This window comes from Daucus carota, chromosome 1, assembly GCF_001625215.2.
Source record: "Daucus carota subsp. sativus chromosome 1, DH1 v3.0, whole genome shotgun sequence".
NCBI lineage: Eukaryota > Viridiplantae > Streptophyta > Magnoliopsida > Apiales > Apiaceae > Daucus > Daucus carota.
The window spans coordinates 9961750-9970368 of record NC_030381.2 but is presented as its reverse complement, the minus strand read 5'-3'; positions in this window follow the sequence as shown (position 1 = coordinate 9970368).

Here is an 8619-nt window from a genome sequence, read left to right as displayed (position 1 = left end):
TTCTGACAATAAAGAACTAAGATTCTATGATGTTATTAATGCTTAAGTTCTTAATCCGGATATAGTGATTGACACTTGTATTTAATGCACATGCCTTGACTCATAAGTTAAGTAATTTATTTTAAATTACGAATTTATGTATTGGGCAATGACATTATATACAGAGTGGGATATTGACTATAGAAGGAAACCATGCCCGAAAAATATATTCGGGTGATGATGTCCTCTTGAAAGCTCATAAAGATAATTATGCTTTAGTCCTGCAGACAGATTTGTTCTTGCATAATTATAAGGTTGAGTGGATGATCAACGATAAAAGATATTGATTAAATTAATTGTCAGAAATTAATTTAATTAATGGACATGCGATATCTTAAACATGGGGAATTTATAAGCAATTAATATGGGAGCCGAATTAAATAATTAATTTACGGAATTAGGAAAGGTAGTGCAAATATTAATTCTTTAGTGGATTGAATTAATATTTAATGACATTGGGCCTGGCCCGGAATGTCATTAGAAGGCCTGACCTAATGGTCCATGATCCCTACTGTAGCCTATATATATTCTCGTTCTCCTAAAGCTGAAAGACATACCAAAAACGAATTCATCCTAGAGTTTGAGAGAGGCAGACGTTTTTCTCAAGGAGACAGCTAGGGTTTTGGGTTTTCGGAGCTTTAAGGAGAGGCACACCTTGGGAGATCGAAGGCCACACTTCGTCCAAGGAGAATCAGGGAATACAGTAGAAGACGTGGATTTGAATCGCTTGCGTCGTAGCGATTAAGGTTAATATTATGTTCGAACTTTCAATTAGTATCATAAAACGCAGGGCCAAGGTCCGATTGTTCCTACAATGGCATCAGAGCCAGGTTGCGGTTCTGCGTTTTATGATATGTAGTCCATGTCATGATTATATATATACATGTATGTAGTGGTTCTGTGATGCAGGTTGTAATCCACTATTATGGCCATGTTTTAATTATGTGTTTTGGATCCCACGTGGTTTATCGTGGTTATTCTGTTATGTTTGGATTCCACGTGGTTTATCGTGGTTGTTGTAAATCACGAGGGTTGATCGTGATAGTTTTGATCTTGTAATTCAATTTGTAATTGTTTTAGATTATGATCTGATGTAATAGAATAGGCTGGTTCGTCTGTACAATTTGTATGTAATTGTTTGATCAACGGGGCTGCAACAAACAAGGATCTTCCGCTGCTGCGATTAGGGTTTCGGGGGTGCTGCACTGTTTTGGTCGTAACTTTTGCATACGATGTCCGATTTGGGCAAATGAGCAGTTTTCGGAGACGGCAGAACGAGACGGAGCTAGCTCCAACCCGGGGAACCCCGGTTGGGGTGTTTTTGAGGCTGTTTTTGGAACTTTTTGAGGCATTCTGAGGTCGTTTAGGCCTCCAAACGGGCTCTCGAAGTTTTCTGGAATCTTCCTAAGGATGAATTCGAAGCTGATTTTTACGGGGCCATAATAGTGGACGTGTTTTATTATGATTTACATAATACTTGATTATTGTTGTTATGTGTTTCTTGTCTTTGTTGTTATGCCATGTGATACTAACCCTTCGCATGCTAAAATGACATGGACATAGGGATGTTTTTCATTAATGCTTTAATCATGCTAGTATGCTGCCATGTTATGTGTTCTTTGTGTTGCTATGATCATGATAGTATGTATGTGGACTTCGAAGAACTAACATAGGGCGATGCATCTAGATTAAAATCCTCAAAGTAAATTCTAAGTGGGAGAGGGAGTTAATATGATATTAAATCCTGTGGTTCCCATCATTGTTTGTATGTAATTTAACATAAAGACGAATATAAATTATGTATACATCACCCATCGTGGCATGTAATTTATGGTGTCTAGAATGTTATAGATATTACTGGAACAAACTTCTTAAATTAATACGAATAGATATGAATTTTCATTATCTCTGATTTGGGACGATTTCTAAGGCTTATGGGTATTAAGTGAGACCGATGTGACTCCTCCACTGCCTAGAAATCAAACCAGACACGAATATTGAATTGAAGTATTCTATTCGAGGAACATTGGAAGGTATACATGCCGCCCATCGTGGCGTACCAAGTTCCATAGGTTTCGGATAATTTAAGATTTGATGATGGTATACACTTAGCTATGAAAAATAATATAGACCACCCCAACGTGGCTTATTGTTTAGTAATAGGACCGAAGTAACGTTTAAACAAATTTAGGTGGTATACATGTCACCCATCGTGATGTACCAGAAACTTATGGTGTTTAAACGTTAGTGCATTTAATTTTAATAATTGTTAGAGGAACCAATAGGTCTTAATTTTTAATGCACCCTTCTTTATGTGTAATGTGATTTTTTCATGCATGATTCTCAGGATAAAATGGGCTTTAATCCACTGTTCACCATACTTAAGGATAACAAACTTACCGGACATAACTATATTGAATGGAAACGTAATTTGGACATTGTGTTGACTGATGAGGAGTACAAGTTTTACACTTATGAACCCAAGCCTGAGCATCCCGCTGCTGATGCTCCTGATGAGGAGAAAGAGTATTATAAGCGGTGGATAAAGGCTGATGAGATGTCGCGATGTGACATTCTGGCAGCAATGTCGGGTGTTTTGCAGCATCAGCATCAGGCTATGGCCACTGCTTCGGATATGCTCTTTAATCTTAAGGAACTTTTTGCAGATCAGAATAGGGCTGCTAGGCAAGTAGCCATGAAGGCTTTAATGAACACTCAGATGGCTGAAGGTACACCTGTAAGGGATCATGTTCTCAAGATGATGTCACATCTGAATGAGATAGAGATCCTCTGTGCAGAGCTTGACGGGGAAACCCAGATTGACATTATCCTTATGAGCTTGCCCAAGAGTTTTGAGCAGTTCCGCTTGAATTACAACATGAACAAGAGGCAGTATAGTCTTGCGGAACTGCTGACAGAACTTCAGGCAGCTGAAGGATTATTTCGCCAGAGTGTTCAAATGAATGTGGCTGAGAAAGGTTCTTCCTCTAAGCCGAAAGGCAATAAGAAGAAGAAAAAGGCTCAGACACAGAAAGTTGTGAAGGCAGTGGGAGTTCAAGGTGGTGTGAAAAAGCCTAAGGGGAAGTGCTACCCGTGCAAGCAGTCGGGTCACTGGAAAAAGGATTGTCCTCTTCCTAAGAAGACAAACGATACTGGTATGTCTCTTTCTCTAGTTACAGAAACATTTGTAGCGGCTATATCTACGAGCACTTGGTGTGTAGATACTGGAGCCACTGATCATGTTTGTAACTCTATGCAGGGGTTCCAGCAATCGAGAATGCTTAGAGATGGTGAGATCTACGTGTTCATGGGAGATGCTACGAAAGTAGCAGTAGTTGCAGTAGGAGTTATTCATTTATCTTTTGGCTCTGATAGGATTTTGGTTTTGAACAATTGTCTTTATGTACCTTCTTTTAGAAGCAATTTGATTTCGGTTTCTAAACTTGCTATGGATGGTTATAATGTTTGTTTGGATCGTAATGTTTCTATTATGATGAATAAACGGATTATATGTTCTGGTACATTGCAAGACAATTTGTATATAATTAATCCTAGTCAACCCGCACTGCACCTACAACATAGGGTATTGAACAACACATCTTCTACCTCTAATAAAAGAAAGGAACCTTCTAGTTTGAACCAAACATATCTTTGGCACTTGAGATTAGGTCATATTAACTTGAGGAGGATTCAAAGACTGGTAGTAGACGGGCCATTAGGCTCATTGGCAGTGGAGCCATTTCCAGTTTGTGAATCCTGCTTGGAAGGTAAAATGACCAATAGGCCTTTTAAGGCAAAGGGGAATAGAGCCAAAGAAGTGTTAGGATTGGTTCACTCTGATTTATGTGGACCTATGAATATCCAAGGAAGAGGTGGTTATGAGTATTTCGTCATTTTTATTGACGATTATTCTAGATATGGGTACGTTTATTTGTTGCGCCGTAAGTCTGAGTGCTTTGAGAAATTCAAAGAGTACAAAGCTAAAACGGAGAAGCGACATAATAAAAGTATCAAGTCACTACGATCTGATCGTGGTGGCGAATACTTGCTTAGGGAATTCAGGGAATATTTATCAGAGAATGGGATAGAATCCCAGTTGACTACACCAGGCACACCCCAGCAGAACGGTGTAGCGGAGAGAAGGAACCAGACTTTTTTAGAGAGTGTTAGATCGATGATGAGTTATTCGGATTTACCCAAGTCCTTTTGGGGACATGCCTTAGAGACAACAGCTTATCTTCTGAACTTAGTTTCCTAAAACCCCTTTAGAATTGTGGACCGGGGACAAACCGAGTCTGAGACACATTCGGATATGTGGTTGTCCAGCACATGTGCTGAACAAGAACGCGACTAAGCTAGAATCTCATACAGAAGTAAAGCTGTTTGTAGGCTACCCCATGGGAACAAAAGGTTATTTATTTTATAGTCCTTAGGATCGGGATGTCACTGTTAGCACCATTGCAAGATTCTTAGAGGAAGACTATATAATGAATCACAAACCCAAGAGTAGTATCGTTTTAGAGGAACTAGTGGGAGGGACAAATAATGAACCTGTAGTACAAGTAGAACAACCACAGCAGACTGTGCAACCGGTCACTAATACCGCACCAGTTCCTCGTCGTAGTGGGAGGGTTGTTCGACAGCCCGATAGATTCATGTTTTTGGGAGAGTCTTCGGACTTGGTCTCCGGTGAACATGATGATGATCCCCGGACATACGAAGAGGCAATACAAGACAAAGATGCAAGTCTTTGACAAAAGGCAATGGATTCTGAGATGGAATCAATGTATTCTAATCAGGTCTGGGAGCTCGTGGAACCACCCAAAGGTGTAAAACCTATTGGATGTAAGTGGGTCTACAAGAAAAAGAGGGGATCAGACAAAAAGGTGAAACCCTGGAAAGCAAGACGTGTTGCGAAAGGGTATACTCAGAAAGAAGGTATCGATTATGAGGAAACCTTTTCGCCAGTAGTCATGCTTAAGTCAATCCGTATTCTTTTATCTATAGAAGCTCATCTCGATTATGAGATTTGGCAAATGGATGTCAAGACAGCTTTTCTTAATGAAAATCTTGAGGAAACCATCTATATGCAGCAACCAGAGGGATTCATTAAAGAAGGCCAAGAGCATCTTGTGTGTAAGCTGAAAAAAAAGGTCTATTTATGGACTTAAACAAGCTTCTAGGTATTGGAACATTCGCTTTGATCAGGCAGTCCAGCCGTATGGATTTGATCAATGTCTAAGCGAAACATGCGTGTATAAGAGATGTGAGGGAAATGCAGTGGTTTTTCTAGTACTTTATGTTGATGACATTTTACTCATTGGAAACAATGTTAAGATGTTGTCTTCAATAAAGGCATGGTTGTTCAAACAATTCGAAATGAAGGACTTAGGTGAAGCAACATACATCCTTGGGATCAAACTTATAGGGGATCGCAAGAAAAGGATGTTGGCTTTATCTCAGGAGCCCTACATAGATGACGTATTAGCTCGTTTTAACATGCAGGACTCCAAGAAGGGTAATTTACCCTTCAGACATGGAGTTACTCTATCAAAGAGGCAGTGTCCTTCGACACCTAAGGAGATAGAGAACATGAAGGCAGTTCCTTATGCTTCGGCATGTGGGAGCCTAATGTATGCAATGTTATGTACGAGGCCTGATATCTGCTTTGCCGTGGACATGGTTAGTAGATACCAGTCAAACCCAGGACAGGAACATTGGAGTGCTGTAAAAGCAATACTCAAGTACCTGCGAAGGACTAAGGAGTATATGTTGGTTTACAAGTCCTCTGATTTATTGCTTCTGGGATATACCGATTCGGATTTCCAAACAGATAAGGATAAGAGAAAGTCCACCTCGGGATGTGTTTTTACTTTGGGAGGTGGAGCCGTAATATGGAGGAGTGTGAAGCAGAAATGCATCGCAGACTCAACCATGGAAGCCGAATATCTGGCAGCCTCTGAGGCAGCCAAAGAGGCTATATGGTTCCGAAACTTCCTGCTGGATTTGGATATGGTTCCTAATCTGCCACAGCAAATCACGATTTATTGTGATAACACTGGTGCTGTGGCGAATACGAAGGAACCACGGGCCCATAAGGCAGCGAAACACATAGAGCGTAAGTATCACCTCATACGACAGATCGTTAAGCGAGGAGATATCATTGTGGCTGACATAGCATCAAAGGATAACCGGGCAGATCCTTTCACGAAGAGCTTACCAGCTAAGGCTTTTTAGGAGCACGTGGAAGCGATAGGAGTCAGATACTTGGTCACATAGTTATTATATTTGGTAGTGGATTGCTTGTAATAGACACTGATATACTCAAAGAATATCTTGAGTATAAGTGGGAGATTGTTAGGGTTATACTGAAATATTCGTTTGAAGTATATAACAATTATTTGAGAATCTTGAATGCATGCTTTCACATTGTCTGTATATTATATATTGTAGACAATCTAGTATCAAATGGGATAGCAGAAGATTATGAAAGGCATATGTTTAGCCTATTTGTAATTAAAAAGGTACCAACTCAACTCTGATAAGAAAGCAAGGTAAATAGCAAGTACTCTTGAAGGAATCCGTACGAAGAACGTCAAGTGATTTATTGAAATTATATGTCTGAAGAATTTCAGGATGCTGCTGCACACCACTGGAAGAAGTTCATTAATATGTTCAAGCCTCAGTGTACAAATAATCTTTTGTAGCACGTCCAGAAGTCCAGAAGGTATGAAGTTTTAATACTTTATTTATTCAGAAGATTCCATACTATTGTTACTAATGAAGAAGAACTACGAAGACAAAGAATCGACGAACAAGCCACGTCTCAAATGTTTATTTGATAAAGAATATTTAATTCAGCTAGATACAGATGAACCAGACAGTACATTTGTGTGTCAGCTACTCAGATTAAGTGTTCTGCATCAACTACAAGTGGCCGTTCGATCAAGACAGAAATCTACAACGTTCAACAAAGCCTGGAGTCCCTGCTGCTAAAGGAATATAATTTTATAAATATTTATTTAATTATTTCACTCTTCAAATTAATTAAATTGGTTGTATAATTTATTTATTAAATTAATTCACCTTCGAATTAATTTAATTTATGAATTTATATAATTAATATAATTAAGTGAGTAATTAGTAAGTATTTATTTAATTAAATCAAGTGTTTTAATGCATATTGGACTCGGTATGACATTCTCAGATAATGTCATACCGTGTCAATTGAGCAGACATTCACAGAATAGGCTTTAATATGACATACTGATGAGTATTGCATGGCTTAATCAATCGGTATGACTTTCTTATTAAAAGTCATACCGTGTACTTGATTCTGACTTGAGCTAATATAACCTTGTGAATGTCATACCGTTTGTTGGTATCAGACATTCACTGGTATGACTTAATAAAGTCATACCGTGTCATCCACTCAGGCATTTGGCAGTTGTGTGTATGACTTGCATTTGTATGACTTGAAAAAGTCATACCGAAGGCAACCGAATGTCTTTTGTGTTCAAAGTCATACCGAATGACTTAGTGGCCAAGTATAGAATGTCATACCGTGCCTATGCAGTATGACATTACTTGTTTATGTCATTCCTTTCTTGTTTTAGGGCATGGCTTTGTGTAACAATGTCATATCTTCCTTTGTAATGTCATTCCTAAGCTTAAAAGTCATTCCTTTCAATGTCATACCTAGTTCAAAGTGCTTGCCTATAAATATGGCTTCACTTCTTCATTTCCAAGAGTTCATTGCATTGTAAAAGCTTTCAAGTTGTTTGTAACTTGCAATTGTTATATCCACAGTTTTCTGTGCTTTGATCACTCGGTTGTTTTAATCACTAAACTAGAATACATCCTGTCGAATTTATTCTACGAACTTTAGTGGACATTAAAACGAACCTTATTAATTATATAACGACTTAAAACATTGTTATATTAATTAATTAAAATCTGATTAACAAGTTTAATTCAAATCAGATTATTCCGCCGCGATTTTTAGTGACGATTGTATTCAACCCCCCCTTCTACAATCGTTTCAGGACCTAACAGATTAGATTGTCGAGTTCCTTATATAATATAATAAAGGTTCACAGTCTAAATGGTGTTAGACAAACCATTGGAACGACTGAAGTATTATTTGGAAATAGTTTATCTTGACTATTGAATAACACTTATATACTTTGTGTATATTGAACGAGATCAAAATAGTAGAATAATTGTTTCTTTAATTCTGACAATAAAGAACTAAGATTCTATGATGTTATTAATGCTTAAGTTCTTAATCCGGATATAGTGATTGACACTTGTATTTAATGCACATGCCTTGACTCATAAGTTAAGTAATTTATTTTAAATTACGAATTTATGTATTGGGCAATGACATTATATACAGACTGGGATATTGACTATAGAAGGAAACCGTGTCCGAAAAATATATTCGGGTGATGATGTCCTCTTGAAAGCTCATAAAGATAATTATGATTTAGTCCTGCAGGCAGATTTGTTCTTGCATAATTATAAGGTTGAGTGGATGATCAAGGATAAAAGATATTGATTAAATTAATTGTCAGAAAT